The sequence below is a fragment of the Gorilla gorilla genome, chromosome 5, assembly GCF_029281585.2.
Source record: "Gorilla gorilla gorilla isolate KB3781 chromosome 5, NHGRI_mGorGor1-v2.1_pri, whole genome shotgun sequence".
Classification (NCBI taxonomy): domain Eukaryota; kingdom Metazoa; phylum Chordata; class Mammalia; order Primates; family Hominidae; genus Gorilla; species Gorilla gorilla.
Window position 1 is genome coordinate 74,538,422 of NC_073229.2, and position 19,607 is coordinate 74,558,028.

The 19,607-nt window shown below is 38.7% G+C and overlaps 1 protein-coding gene across 21 annotated transcripts in view; it reads right to left on the reverse strand.

Moving 5' to 3' along the window:
• DST (dystonin) overlaps window positions 1-19,607 on the reverse strand; it is a 494,942-nt gene that overhangs the window by 289,764 nt on the left and 185,571 nt on the right. The window lies entirely within an intron of this gene.

The following is a 19,607-nucleotide window of genomic DNA, read 5'->3' on the forward strand; positions in this document are numbered from 1 at the left end:
TTAGCTTAGTCACTACTGCAAAGTCCCATATACATAAAGCCTACAGTTGGTCTCACAGTAATAAATATTGTCTGCCTCTGTTTTGGCAACAAAAGACTCTCATGTTGCTGCATGTACAAAGAAATATTGTAAGGTGTTAAGAAAAGCTTTCTTCTTGCACATTTCAAGAAAAGTGTGGAAATAACAAGTCCAACACACAGCTACAGTAAAATCTTCAGATTTATACTACCTGGTAGTACACGAAGAAATTATACAATATTAGAAATAAGACAATTCTTAAAACAAATGGAACCATTTAAAAATATAGAAAATAATGGTTTTAAAATAGTTGGGTGGGAAAAATATTTCAAAACAAGTTATGAACCAAGAAAAACTAAACAAAACTATCAAATTTGACAAACCACTGATATAACAGCAGACACTGTAGACAAAGTTTAAAAACTCACTAGAAGAAAACATCTGCTATATATGTAAAATATACATCAATAATATCCAAATAGAGTAATAACTCCTATTAATTAGTAAGAAGAAAGGACAGCTCTTCCTAAATTACAAATGATGTGAGCATACAATTCATAGAAGAAATGCAAATGGCCAACAAAAATATGGGGTAATACTAAAGCATCTTTCTAATCAGGAAATGCAGATAAAATGATTTCATATTGGCACAAATTTGTAAGAATGATAATGCTGAATGCAGAGAAATAGGTAGTCCCAAGCTACCATAATGTGGGTGTGTAAAATGGCAAAGACTTTTTTATTTTTTATTTTTTTAACAGACAGGGTTTCACTCCGTCATTCAGGCTAGAGTACAGTGGCATGATCACAGCTCATTGCAAACTCAACCTCCTGGGCTCAAGCAATCCACCCAACTCAGCCTCTGAGTAGCCTCTGAGTAGCTGGGTCTATACAGGCACACCCCACCACCCCCAGCTAATTTTTAAAATTTTTTGTAGAGATAGGATCTCCCTTTTTTGTCCAGACCAGTCTCCAACTCCTGGCCTCAAGCAATCTTTTAGCCTTGGCTTCCCAAAGTGCTGGAATTAGAGGTATGAGCCACCTCACTCGGCCACAAAGACTCTTTTGAGAGCAATTTAGTAGTGTCCATTGTAACTTAAAATCCATATACTTTCTGAACCAATAACTCTACCTGTACGAAACAAATACTTGCTTATATATGATTAGCATACTAAGATGTTTACCATAGCAAAATATTTGAAACAATTTAAATATCAGTCACCAGGAGACTAAATGAATGAATTATAGTTCACCTTTCACCTATCCTATAAAATTTTAATAAAGGGAAATCTGCACATAGTAACATAAAAGAGGTTTACAAGATCAGTGAAAAAAAATGGAAAATAATAAATATATATAAAAGGTGTATATCATGAGGAAAAGCAGTTTCATCAGTAGAAGAGTGGAAGCTATAAGGAGAGAGGCTGGTAGATGGTGTCTTTCATATCTCACTCTACATATTTCCAGATTGAGTGCCTGATTATTTTACAAAGAGGGTGTATTTGTTTATTACTATTAATAATAACTGTGAGGGAAAAATGTGTTTCAAGTTATTTTATTCATTTATGTATTACATATTCCGGTGGACTCTATGGAAGATATAGAAAAAAATACTGAGACACATGCCAGAGTACCCCATTCTGGTCTGAAGGCAGAGTTAAGCACTCCAGGCATGACTGGACTTGCTCTTAGGCTGATGGCTGCAGGAGGGAAGGCAAAGGGGAGAAGACAGGGGAGGGGTGAGAGTTGGCGAGCAGAGGTGAAGGTGCAACTGGTGATACCTTTTTCAGAGAATGGCTGCCCAGTCTGAGATACAAAACAGTGAAGGCACAGGAGGTCTCTGAAAGGAGAATCAGTTACTGAGAATATAGTCAGAAATTATACTGCGTGAAGAGTCTCCTTGTTCAAAGTTTAATTGCCACAGAACAAAACAAATGGTTTTGTCAGCATTTGTCATGAATCCAGACACAGGACAAGAGTAGAATGGTAGAATGTGCTAGGTAAGCTGAGATGTAAACTACAAATGCCATAAATCTCTCCATACAAATGCTTTTTTGTGTATCTCCTCCTCTACCACTATCTGCTCTCCCAGTCATCAGATCTCCTGCCTTCCTGTAAGTGCAGTTGCTGAGCAGCTGAGGTTCAATCTTATTGTTAGCAGGGATCTAGGGGATCGGGTTCTGCTCTGACAAGGAATTTACTGGTATCTGTTCTCACAATTGGCTAAGAATTGAATATAAAACTCCTAGAATCTACCTTCTCCTACCTGAGCATCCTAAAAACATATAAAGAGATTCCTAATTATAGTTATACTGCTATAACATTTAAGTATTATATATAATCTAACTTCTGCTGATCTGAGTCACTGTTTAAGGACAGAAAGCTTCTGCAACTCTTAATCTGTAACATGCTAACCTTAAGAAATTAGACTTTTTTAAAAGGTTTTCACTATCAGCCTTTCTTTCTAGATTCAGAGCTCTAGATAAGAATATACCCCAAAGCACAGAGATATGTAACTCGATGAAAATAAATTAAATAAGCATCATTTCTACATTATTTATATGTAAGGTAAATCCATTATATTATGAAGACCTTAAGTAATTTGGTGTTTTAAAGTATTCAGTTTTGAAAACTTTTATAATCGCTACATATATGTAAGGACATAAACAGAACAGTTCACTTTAAAAATCAAATTCATACAAGATACCTTCAAAATTTATTAAAGCGGGACCTCCAGTAACTCAGATAAAAATAAAATCAACAAATTATAAGGAATAAATACAGTTTTTCAAGTTTCTTTGAAATTTTACGACTTGTTGGTTTCTGAAAGAATCCTATTTCTTCTTACCTTTATGCTATTTTCTGTCCCAACCAATAACCTACCTGGACAACATATACCAACATAAGTTCATTAAATAAGTAGGTGCCTTTAGACTTCAAAATATAAAAGAATATATATTCCTATATATGGTTTCATATATGGTTATGGTTGTATATGGTTGTATACCCTGTATATGGTTTCACTAGATTGTATTTGGTAGGCTTTGGTAGGCAGCTATGGTAAGGACAAAAAACAAGACTTAGGAATCAGTAGGAGGCAAGGAATCTACATAAACCTAGGTTCAAATATTAGCATCAAAACTGGCTAGCAATTTCAGCTTAGGAAAATGATTTAACTTCCGTGCAACTCAAGTTTTCTCATCTGTAAAACAGAATCATAGGTATTACTAGACACCTATTCACACAGTATTCTTATAAGCACTAAATACGATAATAGAGTATAATTAAGATTATGTAGTAGGCTCTCAAGAAATACACTGGCTTCCTAGACACTTCAATTAAATCAGCAAATTCTTATCAAGAACCTGCAATAAACGTCAAAATCACAACACTATACACTACAGAATTTCACATCATCTCACAACAATCTTACTGCTGTCTTTATGGATCATCATCCTCTTCTTACTGATTTTTTAAAAATAAATTTCAAAGAACATAACCTAGCCCAAGATTTCTGTAAGCAAGGAAACAGCAGAGCTGGAATTTGGCCCAGATATTCTAATACCTTTTCCACTGTACAAAATTAAGAGGTAAGGGTGAATCAAACCCATACAGTCTCCAACATCAAGGAACTAGGAGAGGACATAAGATAAACAGATGTGATTTCTTACTATATCAATTCCAGAAAAAGAAAAACCAAAATAAAATGTCCTTGGCTGTTTAGGATCAAGCCCTTCACTAAATAAACTGCATAAAAGTCCCCTATATTGTAAATTAGAAAAAGGTACAGAGAAATTTTCATTCTTTTCAAGGTGATGGTATAAATCAATACAAGGTCAAAAATAAGAGCTTGGGCCGGGTGCAGTGGCTCAGGCCTGTAATCCCAGCACTTTGGGCGGGCAGATCACCTCAGGTCAGGAGTTTGAGGCTGGCCAACATGGTGAAACCTCGTCTCTACTAAAAATACAAAAAATTGGCCAGGCGTGGTGGCGTGCACCTGCGGTCCCAGGTACTCAGGAGGCTGAGGCAGGAGAATCGCTTTAACCCGGGAGGCAGAGGTTGCAGTGAGATGAGATTGGGCCACTGCACTCCAGCCTGGGTGACAGAGTATGACTGTATCTCAAAAAAATAAAAAATAAGAGCTTGGGAGCTCTGGCCTTTCTCTGATACTGTAGGTTACTACACAGTGGAAGGCTCTAATTCCGTTTACCCTGAACATAATCAGTCTTTCTTGATAAGTATGGACTGGTACCATGAATATGGCCTAAGGAATAAAATCAGATATATCTTAATACACGGCCTAATATTCATATAAGAAGTTCCATTTTTCATGAAAAAAAGTGATCTAGAATTCTTAGTAACTACTTTCATATCACTGTGGTCTCTTTAATTTGACCAGGGAGTTTAAGAGTATTTTTTCAGGTTGTGAGGCCGCATTTTTTAAGGCAATGGAAATTACAGGTATGATTCACATGTGTAACACTTTTCATTCCTATAATAGAACAGGGCCAGTCACAGAGTGAGTCATCAGCAGGAATAAATGGGTGGAGAACACCAAAGACAACTGCTCTGAACCACTGGAAAAAATTTTCATTCTGGGTTTGTTCATAATCACATGGCCTCCCACTTAAAGTTGCTTATTTAACTGTAGTTTACAGCTGGTATGGACAACTGCTTTAGTTACAGGATCACCATGCATGCCCCAGTGGGCTTTAGGAACCACACTCAACACAACCACACTAACCAAACACCATCCCAGAAGGGCTCTGCCGCTACCACCACCATCGCTGCACCCCTCTCCCTGCAGCCACACCCAGGAGTACAGATGAGCAAAAGGAAAGGCACACATTAAATGTTAAGTGTGTGGGGTGCCCGCAGACTTCTCTCTGAGGCTTAATTCCTCTTGGGAAAAAGATCTTCAAACCTGTTTTAGCTAAGGACTCATTCTCCCAGTGAATATTCAAAACACAACATGTAAAACAGACAGAGATAAAGTAGCTCTGACTGGAGTCAGAGGAGAAGAGTTTACCCACTAGAGAATATCACCTTGGGTTGATCATCTCCATACCTCAACTTTCTGTTATCGTTCCAATTCTAGTATATGTGCTGCCAAAGCAAGCACCATGCCTTAGCTTTCTAGTGAACTCTTGCCTTGTCCACTTGCTTGTCCTGAAAACCAAAGGCAAACTTGGAAGAACTGGACACCTTTCTGAGATCTCCTTATAGACATTTTAAAAATAATATATGCTTCTTTATTGCCTACTATGAGAAGAGTGGTCTCAAACTTTCAAATTCCACAGTCCCTCCTATCTATCTTCATGAGAAAGTAACATAGTCACCTTCTAGTCCCTAAGACGAAAAAAAAAAAGAAAATATGCAAAAGAAAAGAAGAGGAAATGCATTTTTCTTTGTTTCCACACTTTTATTAAGAAGTAGATAAATTATCTAACAAAAATCAGGGCTAGTAAAGAAGAAAGAATGAATGATGTGCCAATAGCAACAGACACATACTGAGGAAGTTTTCCTAATAGCTAATTCTGTGTGGTAAAAACAATCACCCTGAGATAGCACTGATGGGAGACTCCACTGGTATAACCTTTCCAGAATTTGGCAATACTGAGCAAAAGCTTTAAAAGTGTTCATAATGTTTTGTGTTCTACAAGCCAATGTCTCATATTTATATAGCACTTACTATATGCCAGGCCCTGTCCCAAGCATTTACATTTTTCACAACAGCAGATGGTTATTATTCCTCTGTTACAGATTTTAAAAAGAGGCATTCAGAAGTTAAGTAATGTGTTCAAGGCCCCAGAATCCATGCTCTTAACCCCCAGTGCTTCAGGCTCTGGAATCTAAAAAAAATCCAAACTTCAGATGAAGATCAAAACAAGAAAATATTTATTTTAACATTAAATGCAAGTCATGCCTGTTAATAGTCAATATTTTTTAGCTATTATTATTAGCTACTAGTAGAAAAACATCCTAAACATCCAAGAATAGAAAAATTATCAAGTCAGTTATCATAGAGCCACAAAAAAAGATTACGCATTGATTAAATAGACGTCACCAATAGGGAAAAAATGCTTGCAAGTGCTTAAGAAAAAAAGATTATAAGGGGATATGCCAATATAATATTAGTAATTAAATGTAGGTGGTAAGATAATCAGTAATTTTTATTTTCATCTTTTTTCTTCCAATTTTTCTTCAAAGAATATCTATTTTTTAACAATTATTTTTTTACAGCAGGCATTCTTGTGATATTTTGGTTTTGAGAATCTCTCAATTTGTACAATACTTTTTAAAATGTGTGACACTACTGCTGGTGTCAGCTTGAACATACGGGGTTAAAGCTGAAATCCCAGGTTCAGGCAGCCATTTAAAATGCTATGGAATTTTTCCCAAGAGATAATAAGCCACTGGGTTCCCTCAGAGAATAGAGAACCACCATGTGGCCCATTACCTACAGACCAAGTGAGCATTTAGCAGCTTCTGTCTAACTATGAAATTAAACATAGAAACTAAAATTTTTTTCCATAATGAAGTAATTTCAAGACTCCTAAAGCCACAGGTGTGACTCAGGGATCTGCTCCAGGCCAAAATCATTCCAAAATAAAAGAGGAGAGAGGAGGGTAGAATAGGGATATTATGGAATTTTAAACTTCAGGCATCACCTGACACCTGACTAGAAAAGCTCAAAGCAAATTACTAAAAATGTAAAAACTCAGTTTACACTTTTTTGCATACAAATCTCTATAAGTTAATAATGGCTTGAATCACAACTCTTATGAAGCTTAGATTTCCATGCTTCTAAAGCTTGTATCAAGCACACAAGTGGGTCTCCAGTATTTCCAAACTATTCTTTTTTTTTTAATGGGCCAGGCTTTTTAACAAGGTAGCATTCCATTCAGTCAACAAGCATCTCTTGAAAACCCACTAAGCACCAGGCAAGTGCTAAGCACTGGCAATACAAAAAGGCATCATGAGTCATCCTGTCTTAGTCCAATGGGAGACAGACTAGGAAGCCAGAATTTGCAAAACTGCATGGTAAGTGCTATGACAGAACTATGCAAAAAGAGCTTGGCTTGATTTTATGCTTTTTTTTTTTAAATCAAGGTACAACTAACATAAAATAAGTAAATTTTAAGTGTTCTGTTCAAAAAGTTTTGAGAATTGTTTGCATTCTGTAACCCGCACCCAAAACAAGATAAAGAACATTTTCATCCCCCAACAAAGTTCTCTTGTGCCTCTTTGCCATTAATATCCACCCCCACTCCCACAGGCAACCTGATTTCTGACACTGTAGATTACCTCTGGTTGTTCTATGTTTCACATAAATATATGCATGCAGTCATTTGAATCTAGCTTCTTTCACTCAGCATAATACATCTGGGACTCATCCACACTGTTACATGTACCAGTGATTTGTTCCTTGTGATTACGGAGAGGTATTTGACTGTATGGACTTACCAGTTTGTTTATTCAGTCACCTACTAAGGCTGTTTGGACACTTTCCAATACAATAGCCGTTTGTATTACTATAAACAAGATTGAGTTTTTTTGTTTTTTTTTTGTTTTTTTTTTTTTTTTTTTGAGATGGAGTTTTGCTCTTGTTGCCCAGGCTGGAGGGCAATGGCGCGATCTCAGCTCACCGCAACCTCTGCCTCCCAGGTTCAAGCAATTCTCCTGCCTCAGCCTCCTGAGTAGCTGGGATTACAGACATGCACCACCACACCTGGCTAATTTTGTATTTTTAGTAGAGATGGGGTTTCTCCATGTTGGTCAGGCTGGTCTCGAACTCCTGACCTCAGGTGGTCCGCCCGCCTCGGCCTCCCAAAGTGCTGGGATTACAGGTGTGAGCCACCACAAGACTGAGTTTATCTATCTGTTTCATCTCTTTGATTTGTATTTGTGTGGTTTTACGTAGGAGGCAGTGATATGGCTAGAGTATAAGGTAGAAGAAGGCATAACTGTGAGAGTGGATATGGTATGCAATGCATACAGAAGAGTCATGAATGGCTACACTAGAATAAAACACCTACAAAGATATGCCATGCTAAAAAGCTGGGAGTCTATCAGGAAGGCAACAGAAAACAGTGAACAGAACATTCAAATGGCTGCATATAAGCATTTTCCTCTCAGTTTAGAGAGCACCAACTTCAAAGGCAGAAATACCAGACCTCAAATCCCCACTCTGCTACTAACTCTGTTGGCTAAAGCAATAGTCTTATTAAAGACTCCCTAAGATTTATTTGCATCATCTGTAAAATAGAGATAACAGCACCCATTTCAAACACTTGCATAGAAGCTAAAAAGAAATAATGAATGTTATGCACCTAAGAGAATGCTTAACATAAAACTGTAGTTCTTCTTAGTGCTATTTGATAGACCTAAATGCATTGATCTCAAATATTTCCTGGAATCTAGTAATGGCAACATCAGAAGCATCCTTCTGGCTTCTGCTAATCTCTATCTACTTTAGTAACCACAGAATTATCAAATGGGACTCCAAGAAACCTATTGTTTTAAATTAAGTTAACCAAAGTTCTCTGGAGAAAATGTTTAGGAAAAAAATGAAATGAGTAAGCACAAGTTAACAAAATGAGGTTTGGAAGTAGCAACAGGACATGTATCATGGAGGCATATTCATTAACTAGACACTTGTTCATAGTTATTTCTACCCTTAAAACACAACTGATTGTCCAGTTAGAGTAATAGCATAACAGCATAGCCAGTGAAATGTCCATAGTTCCAAAATGCAGCCTAGAACAAAGAACACAGTAATGCTTCTTAAAATGGAGCTTTTTGTTTACATGAGCCATTTTGGAAATTCACTTCATACCACTGATAATGAAATTTTCAATTACAAAAGAAATGACTTTCGGTTTCTTTTAGCAATAGGAATAAGAAAGAAACTGAAGAATATATAGTGATAGACGCCATTCCAAGTGATCTCTGGTAAGAGTAAAGTAACTTATTTATTTATAAAGTACAACTTCTAAAAGGAAATCAATTAATTCAACAAAAGAAATACGTAACTTATTTGTAGATGCTAACCTTTTAAAAAGTGTAAACAAAATAAGTAACATTCATAATAAAGGCAGATTTCTGTCTGAATTTATACAATTTTTCTATGAAATTTTATTTCTGCGATGGGGTCTGTGTGACTGATTCTTTTTAAGTTCTATGTTCTTAATTCAGAGATCCAGACCTCATTTAATCTACTTTAGCATGTCATCTATCACAGGTCCTTGAGAGTAAATGTGCTCAATTGCTTCTAAATACAGACCATTCTCATTATCACTAGTTTCTCCCACATGGCAACCTCATAAATATTTATTAGCAAAATATAGACAAAATCTGCTTAATTACAGAAACTGAAGATACAGCCCCTGAAAAGATCCAAGAGCTATGTAAACACAGCCACTAAAATAAAAATGTTACATATATTAGAGCTGGATTCAAACAAACCAACTCTTAAAAAAATTAAAAAGTTATATCTTTGACCCATGAATATTTTAGTGTGGTAAAATAAATGACTTCATGGTTCCAAGATAAATTTGTAAAACCTAAAAATATTTTCTAACAGTCAAAACTAGATATGGATAAAGTATTTAAATTAAACATATGTTCTTTAGTTCATAAGTCCTGAATAATTTCAGTTAGTATAAGTTATTCAGAAGTTAGGTACTCTTCAGAATCAGAAAGGAATGAGATAAACAACAGGATTATAAAGAAAATATAATTGGATTATCCCTTCTATTTCACTAGCTTATAGTAATACCAAGTAATGTCTATTTTTTTCAGCTCCGAAGTACACTCCAGGACTATAAAAAATACCAGAAAATGTATGAAATGTATAAAACATATATAAAGTATATATTCCTTGCCATCAAGTCATTTCAAATCTAATGAAGAAAATAAAAAAAAAAAACAAGACATTAGACACTAAATAGGAAACCGGTTGACTACATGCAGAATAGGGACTGAGAGAAGAGTTACCAGTGTAACCCTGAGTACTTGTAACAGACCTGTGGGCACGCAGGAGGAGTTGTACAGGAGTTGCACAGTTGTGCGTAGCTAGAAGCTCAGAGACTGACTTTGATTATGTGAAATTTAAGAAGACAACTGTAGGTAGCAATAGCAGAAATACGCAAATGGAAATGAGCATAATGTGAGACAAGGAAACTAGTATTAATAAAATCACACTGCATTGGCAGAATACTTTCATGTAATTACCCCACTTTACATTCACATATACTCTGTAAGTAAGGCAGATACTTACATTTAAAGATGAAGAAACTGAGGTACTACTCAATCAGAGCAGCTTATCCTTATCACCGATCTTGTAATCAAGGCTTGATCACAGGTCTTCAGATTACCAAATCCCCTATTCTTGCTAAACACTACTAGCTCAGAGACTGACTTTGATGATGTAAAGTTTAAGAAGATAAAAATTTTGGTAGACTTTAAGGCAAGTATTATAAAATAATATTTTGAAATTTATTCCCATTTTCTCTTTTGCCTTTTGGCATGAAGTGTTTATCAGCCTAAAAAAGAGATTATAGAAATTCTATAAAAAGACAGGAATAACCATTTCTGGTTTATAAAATAGGATTATTCAGCAAGACACACAGCCTTGCTAGCCATACTATTGCCTGGAAAGATGTTTCCAAATTGCTTTTATTTCTGTCTCCCCTCCCTGCCTCCTTTTAATCAGGGGCCTGATCTAGCTCTTCTCCAGGGTAGAAAAGACACGCCACTTCCAGCGATGACGGCAGAGCCATAGGGCTAGCTAAAAGGAGGATATGATATAGCATATGTAGGAGAAAGATGACGGAGTCAAGACTAATTTTTCCTGTTCAGGCTTTGGCCCTGAGAGGAGGAGGTGCATTCAGTGAATAAGGAGTGATGTGGAAGGCACAGGGGGCTCTTGACCCACTCCCTATCTGGTACCGTGTAAAGGAGGCTACCCTTGGTTCTGCTTGGTACACACCAGACACAGAAGTGTCTGTGTGTCTGGCTGGGACACCTCCCAGAGGGGTCATCCTAGCAGGGAGAGGGGGCTCTCTAGCAAGAGATACAGAGAAGACCACATGGGCCAGGAACAATCAAGCATCCCAGAAAGACTGCAGATGGGTGTGGAGCACTAGTGGAAAGCCAAGGGGAAGTCAAATCAATGTGGGACACGGCCTGAGTCACAAGAATGGGCCAGAGTTCACTGGTAGCTGACTTAAGAATCAGTGGCCCACAAGGTGCCAGGCATCCAAGACAGAAAAGGGGTACAAATCACCCAGGAAGCAGGGGTCCTAAAAGCCAGGATAAAGACGCTGGCAGGAATGAGCACCGTGTTTTCCCCAGAAAGCAAGGTTACAAAAGCCACATCTCTCCCTCAAGATACGCAGAGAAAAAGAGAGGGAGAGGAAGCTGCCTTCAACAACCAAGCATTTTTATCTAAGACAGAACAAAGATCAGAGGAGACTGTTCAATTTGCCACATCAGACTATGCTTTAAAACAGATTCAATTTTAGTACATTTTCTCACTAATCAGAAGGTGAAACTCATAAAGATGACTAGATCAGCCATAAAAGAAAATATTTTCTCTGCATTTCCAAGTTCAATCATGAATTAAATCTTTCAAGCCTAGTACACAGGGCAGAAAAGTTGGTTTTATACAGAGAACAACAAAGAGTCATGGTCTTTTTTCAAGAGAAGTATTAATAAGACAAAAGCTCTCAGCAACTGTATGTGATACTGGATGAGTCAATGCCTTGCAGCAAGCTCAGTCTCATTCCAGAAAGGGCTAAAATACTCATTCAGACTATTTTCATTTTAAAGCAAAGGAACAGAGATGGTTCCAGGAAGAAAAAAAAAAATACACTTTTAGAAAAGCAGGACTTCAAACAATGCAACTTTAAACAACTGAGAAACAGTGACAGATGGCCCTATTGTGTATATACTAGAAATGGGATTTATTTTTTTCAGGAAAGCCTTTGAGAGTTGAGGCTAAAACACTGACAGTCTGTACATGGCGTGTCATCTGCCAGTAAACATCAGATGTCCCTACAAAGCCAAGTGTTTATAATAATGGGGAAAGAATGGCTGAAGTTTTATGTGAACACAAACGTAAATCACAACATTCTGAAATGCACAGTTTCTAACCATTCTGTTTATGGTGCAATATACAGTGTGGCCCAAGTTCTGGCAAACCACATAGCTCTTTTCAAATTGACAGTATAAAGAATATGATGTGAGCTGTGGACTCACAGCTGTGAGCTGTTACTACATTTCCTAGTAAAAGAAACCCTGATTCTGATGGGGGCACATGGTAGCCTGGAATAAAACTACACCTCCCCAACCTTACTTTCAATAACAAAGTTCCAGTAAATGAAATAAAAGCTAATGTGTTATATGGCAGCTTCTAGAAATTTTCTTTGTAAGACATCTGGCATGAGCCCCTTGCCCCTTCTTCCTTCCCTCCTCCTTTCTACTGGCTGGGGACACAGACCCGATGAATATGGCTCAAGCAGCCATCTAGGACCATAAAGCAGCAGCCTAAGTCTGCAGGAACAAGAAGTAAGGAGCCTCTGTGGATGGTGGCTGTAACCATGCCAGTCCTGGACTGCCTCCTGCTGGACTTCTCTCAAGTAAGAGAAAAGTAAACTTCCTTCTCTTAAAGTTACTATTGTTTCATTTTCATCTGCAAAATAGAACCAATATTAGTCAACCTAATCCTACCCACAAATACAATGCTTTCCAGCAAACCTACCACTAAGAGCTCTTTGAAATGGAAAATCTCCCAGGAAAGAAACAACTACCATTAATACAGCACAAAGTAAAGAACTTGGTATAATCAAGCGCGTACAACTGTAGCGGAAACTTTTCCCCATATCCTTGTATCCTTCTTTCTCAAAGAAACAAATTCTCTAATTATTAGCTAGGTGCAAATACACAAGGAATAAATACACATTTCCCAGCCTTCCTTGAGCTAGATGTGGCTATGTTCCAGTTCAGCTGCGGCCATTGAGATGAGAACAGAAGTGACTGTGCTACTTCTGAGGAGGGCCCTTGAAGGGGAATACAGTGCCTTTTTTTGTACTTCTTCAATCCAGATGGCTGGAATGCAGATGTGGTGGTGAAACATCTAAAAAAACATGTAAGAGTAACAACCTAGATGGCAAAGCAATGTGACAAAAGGAACCTGGGTCCCTGTTCCAGTTACTATTGCTATGTGACAAACTACCCTGGAATTCAACTATGAAAACCAACCATTTTTTTATGTTCAAGAATTCTGTAGGTCAGAAATTCAAACCAGGTACAAGGGGGGCAGGTTGCCGCTGTTCCATGATGTCTGGGCCTCAGCTAGTAACACTCAACAGCTGGGTGGCTTGACCACTGGGGACTGGAATCATCTGGAGGCATCCTCACTCACATGGCTGGTGGCTGATGTTAACTACTGGCTGGAACCTCATTTGAAGCAGTCAGCGAGAACAGCCACAGGTGTCATCTACATGTGGCCTGATCTTCTCACTGAATGGCAGCTTCAAGGTAGTCAAACTACTTTTGTGGTAATTCAAGGTTCTAAAAGCAACGGACCCAGCAGCAAGGCAGAGGCTGCATCACCTTTCCTGACATAACCATGAAAGTCATGTGGTATTCTACTGGTTACAAGAGAGCCAGGTGCCCAACCAGATTCAACCAGAGTGCACAATGGGAAAAGCAGCAAAGAAGTTGCACACATGTTTTAAAACCCATACAGCGCCTGACCCTGAGCATCATACCAGCCCTGGCTGACCTCATGAAGCTGAGCTGCATATCATCCTGCACTCCCCACCTCTGGACTGCTACATAAGTGGAAATACAAATGATCATTTAAAGCCACTATTATTGTGGGTCACTGTAGCAAATTTATAAAGAATACTTATGTACCCCAATATTTAAAAATAAGTCAGCCCGGGCGCAGTGGCTCACACCTGTAATCCCAGCACTCTGGGAGGCCGAGGTGGGCGGATCACTTGAGGTCAGGAGTTGGAGAGCCTGGCCAACATGGTGAAACCCTGTCTCTATTAAAAAGACAAAAAAAATTAGCCAGGCATGGTGGCACATGCCTGTAGTCCCAGCTACTCAGGAGGCTGAGGAAGGAGAATTGCTTTAATCGGGGAGGCAGAGGTTGCAGTGAGCCATGATTGCACCACTGCACTCCAGCCTGGGTGACAGAGTGAGAGACTCCATCCCAATAAATAAATAAATCAATCAAAAACCACAAGTAGCAAAAATGTCTATCTCAAGAAACTAATTTTACAGCTACAGGAATGACTTTGTAGTTTTAATTTATTTGATATTATTAACTGCTGGCATATTTTTTTCCATTTGAAATTTTTAATGACTATCAGAGACCTCTAATATATTACAATCCCTTTGTCAGTCATTTGCATGCTGCCAGTTTCCCTTCCTGGTTTGGTGCACTAAGGGGTTTCTGAGCTCAGACAATAAAGATGCTGACACAGCCAAGGAACTGCAGCCTGAAAACAAAGAGTTCCAGAGGCACGTGTGAATCTGACTGGATGTGTCCTAAAGCCTCTCATTAAATAGCTACTCCCCATCAAAGACACTACTCTAGGCAAGGCAAAGAGCACTCCTTCCACCTGCCATTCTTGTCCTCTAAGCAAAGTGAGTCCTTGAAGAATCTAATACTTTCACAGAATCATTTTGCGGTCCAACCATAGAGTATGCACTGCATATGTCAAAATCCTTTTATTTTTTAAATTAACAAATAATAGGATTTCTATCTCCTTATACCCACTCAAAAAATAAAAGCATATAAAGGATACTTTGGTTCTTCCATGTCCCCCAAAAGCAAAAAAGAAAATAACTTTGAGAGAACACAAATTTAAAAGAAAATTGCGCAAGTCTGAACATTTCTAAATATATTCAAAGACACATACCTAACTTTGAAATATGTACCTAGAGGCAAATAATTTAATAGCAAATCCATAGAATGAACTGCTAAGAAATGCCACAGGATTAAGCCATGTTTTGGGGTAATATGGGTAAGGACATTAAACAACTTTGAGAATGAATTATTAAAATACACCTTTTAATATATCTTATTTAAAACTTATTTAAAATTCGTTTCCAGCATCTCTTAATCCTACTTTATTTTTTGTATGTCTCTCCATCTGTATCAGCCACTAAACCCCAGTAAGACCCACTGTGTAATGATGCTTAATCTTCTTCCTTTTTAAACTCTAATGTGTATCAGCTTTCAGATATTTATGAGCTCAGATCTTTTGGCCAGAATTTGGTTAAGTAAAAAGCAAGCTGACAAGGCCATAGATAAAGGCATTTGGTGCCAGGGTAATTATAAATACAAGCAAGTATTATATTTGCCCCCAGCTCTTGCCCATAAGGTAGCTGAAAACGCATCCTTGATTTTCCCTTATTCTGTCAATATAGGAATTACTACCTTGAATACTACTAAACACATCTTTAAGTAATAAAAGGTAGCATTTGCTGAGCACTTATTATATGCCAGGAATTGTTTTGTGTACTTTTCATGTATTAAAGTCATCAGATCCTTCAATAACAACATAAAGTGGATAGTATAATTAAATCTCCCTTTTACGGATGAGACTGAGATTAAACAAAAAAAAGTGTAGTGAAACTGCACAGACAACTCATGTGGTGGTTTTAAAACACGTCCATACATGGAAACTTGTCCCTTCAAGAGCTAATTCCAATCACTGTGCATGTAGGGACACTAACTAATGGAATATAACTAAAGTAACTGTGTTAGAGTTCTGAGACTAGGTCACAAAAAGCAATGTGGTTTCTTTCTTGCTTTCTACATCACTTACCCCGGGGGAATCCAGTTGCCATGTCTCGAAGACACTTAAACAGCACTGTGGAGAGGCCCACGTGGCAAGGGAGGCCCTCCTGCCCTCTGCCAGTGAGTGAGCCACCTTGGAAGCAGATCTTCCAGCCCCAGTCAAGCCTTCAGAGGACAGCAGCCCTGGGCAACATCTGAACTTTAACCTTACTCTCACTTAAGCCACTCCCAAATTTGTGGCCCACAGAAAGAGTTATTAATTGCTTACTGATTTAGCTGCCAAGTGGGGGGCAAATTGTTATACGGCTAGAAATAACTAGCCCAGCTAACAAGTGACTGAGCCAGGATCAAACCCAAGTAGTCCAGTACTGAAAGCTGCTACTGGTCAGATAAATGCACACCATATGTTATGTTGGTGCAAAAGTAATTGTGGTTTTTATCATTGATAATAGGAATTTAACCAAGCTATAATTTTACTAAACACCACAAATGTTTTCAAATTCCAACTACACAAATTAAATAGCATAGTAGAGTGGTTCTCAGCCCTTCTCAACATTAAAATCATTTGTACAACTTTTTACAGATGCCTGGGTTTCATCCTCAAAGAGTGAACAGGCCTAGGGTTGGGTCCTAGCATCTTAACCCCAGGTTAGGAACCTATTAAAAAAAAAAATAAGCTTGACTTCTCACAATTGTGCTCAAATTTCCTTCTGACAACTAAGATAAAGATTAATCGGTTCTACTCACTTGATACTTCAAGTCAAAAAAGAAGAACTTACATCACAATCACTTTTTACCAAATCATTATATATAGAAACTTGATTTATGAATCTGAATACAGCTTTTGCTTTCACTACACATTAGTGGTTATTTAGTGCACCTTATAGCTGAGTATCCAAAACCCCAAAAGCAATTTCTATTAGTTAACCAATCTTCTGCCTCATCATGGCACAGATGTCAACTTTAAACAAGACTCCAGAAATGTTTTTTTTTTTGAGACAGAGTTTTGCTCTTGTTGTCTAGACTGGAGTGCAATGGTGAAATCTCAACTCAATGCAACCTCCACCTCCCGGGCTCAAGCAATTCTCCTGTTTCAGCCTCCTGAGTAGCTGGGATTACAGGTATGCGCCACCACGCCCGGCTAATTTTTTGTATTTTTAGTAGAAACAGGGTTTCTCCATGTTGGTCAGGCTGGTCTCGAACTCCGGACCTCAGGTGATCCACCCGCCTTGGCCTCCCAAAGTGCTGGCATGCCCGACAAGACTCTAGAAATTTTAAAACAGTTTCACATAACTTGAAAGTGAGAAGGGGCTTTAGAAATCATCTCAGAATGGCCTACTTGCCTTCGCCCAGGCCCAACAAAAATTTACAAAGCAGAAGTGGGCTTCAAAAGCAGCTCCTCCGGAGTCCAGCCCCAGTGTTGCTATCTGGAAATTGTGAATGGCTGCCTGCACTCACAATTCGTACTGCATCCCTTGATACTATCTGTGCACTTCTGCCTCCCTTTCTTAACTATATACTTCTTTAAAGACAAGAATGCTATCATAACTCTTTTGTAGTCCCCTTCTTTCACTATCACAGTTTCACTTAAGAGTCACCCAATAACTGTTTGCTTAACAGAACAATGTAAAATACCTGCACAACTACTTTCCCTTCATCTCTTTCTTTACCTCTACACATATTTTTGGATTTTGAAATGTGAGATATTTTTGCTTGATTAGTTTATTGCTCTCATTCAATAAGAACTTATTTTAACAACCACTTTGTACTATACCATAGGTAAAACAAATTTACGAGAACACCACTTTTTTTTTTTTTTTTTTTTTTTGAGACAGAATTTCACTCTTGTTGCCCAGGCTGGAGTGCAATGGTGTGATCTCAGCTCACTGCAACATGTGCCTCCCCGGTTCAAGCGATTCTCCTACCTCAGTTTCCCGAGTAGCTGGGATTAAAGCCATGTGCCACCACACCCAGCTAATTTTGTATTTTTACTAGAGATGGGGTTTCACAATGGTGGTCAGGCTGGTCTCGAACTCCTGACCTCAGGTGATCTGCCCATCTCGGCCTCCCAAAGTGCTGGGATTACAGGCGTGAGCCACAGCACCCAGCCGAGAACATTACCTTTATAGGAAGCATTTTCTCCTTGTTTACCTCAGGGATTTGGCATACATGACCATGTGTTCTAGTTTTCTCCTTACATATTTCAGGCAGGTCTACATAAGCATTAATTCATGCCTTCTCTTCCTGATCACTTACCTAATAAGTCAAAGCGCTACTTCTTTATGCCTGGATCAAGTCCAACATGTCCTAGCTTTTCACTATGATTAATTAATTTAAAAATATAGGGATGGGGCAGGCATGGTGGCTCACGCCTGTAATGCCAGTCCTTTGGGATGCTGAGGCGGAAGGATCACCTGAGGTCAGGAGTTCGAAACCAGCCTGGCCAACATGGTGAAACCCCGTCTCTACTAAACGTACAAAAATTAGCCAGGCATGGTGGCACGCACCTGTAGTCCCAGCTACTCAGGAGGCTGAGGAACAAGAATCTTGAACCTGGGAGGTGGAGGTTGCGGTGAGCTGAGATCACACCACTGCGCTCCAGCCAACAGAACGAGACTCCTCTTAAAAAAAAAAAATATATATATATATACACACACACATACATACATACATATAGGGATGGGTGGGGGTTGGGGGGGAGAAAACCAAAGGATGTGCCTAGCAAATTACCATTTGTCTTGAGGAATGCTGGTCCAATCCCACAAGGAACTCTAGTCCTACATCACTTCCAGTTTTCACTTTGAGAATGTACTTAGACTAACTACACAATGACCTAAGGTTTGAAAATATTTCTGTTCTCCAGTTTGGAGAGCTCCCTCTAATGAAACTACATACTATAAATATACAGATTAATATGCAATAGTCTAACCTATCAGTAGTGATAGTCCAATAATTAAGTATAGTATTAAGTCTGCAGTCAAAATTCATCTACCTGTTCCTGAGCACCCTTCCTCACAGTCAAAACCTTTTCCCAAAGTGCACATGCACACACACACACACACACACACACACACACACACACACAGCCTCAGATGCCTCTGGAAGAGACATCAACCCTGGTCTGACCACTTCTGCCTAGACAAGGGCCTCTGTGAACCTCTCTTCCCAGTTTTTCTATGCTCCCCAGTGGCTGAACTGAAAAATGCAAGTCACCAACAAGCAAAGCAACAAGCACATTCTCCAAAACGTTTTCTCTTCAAACCACTGTAAGAGCAAATACCATATACTATTCTGCTTGGCTGGTAGCCTTTTCTTTCACTTCCTTTGGTCACTTTCAATGTTCTGCAATTTCTGGAGCCCCACGACATGCTGCTTGATTTTCTACACTCCCTTTGCACTAGTAACCTGGGATCCCCTGGCTGCAGGTCCGGTATGTTTACTCATCTAGCTCCCTAACTTTACTCATCTAGCTTTGCCTAATGGCAAAACTTGAGAGGAATGACCTTGTTTCATGTCTCTTTGTAGTAAACACACTGCCTAGCTGACAGAAGACATTCAAATATTTATGGGAAGAAAGAAGAAAATTTAAAAAAGAAGGAGTGGGAAGAACACTAAAAAGAAGGATGTTAGGCTGGGCGCGGTGGCTCATGCCTGTAGTCCCAGCATTTTGGGAGGCCGAGGTGGGTGGATCACCTGAGGTCAGGAGGTCAAGACCAGCCTGGCCAACATGGTGAAACACCATCTCTACAAAAGTACAAAAATT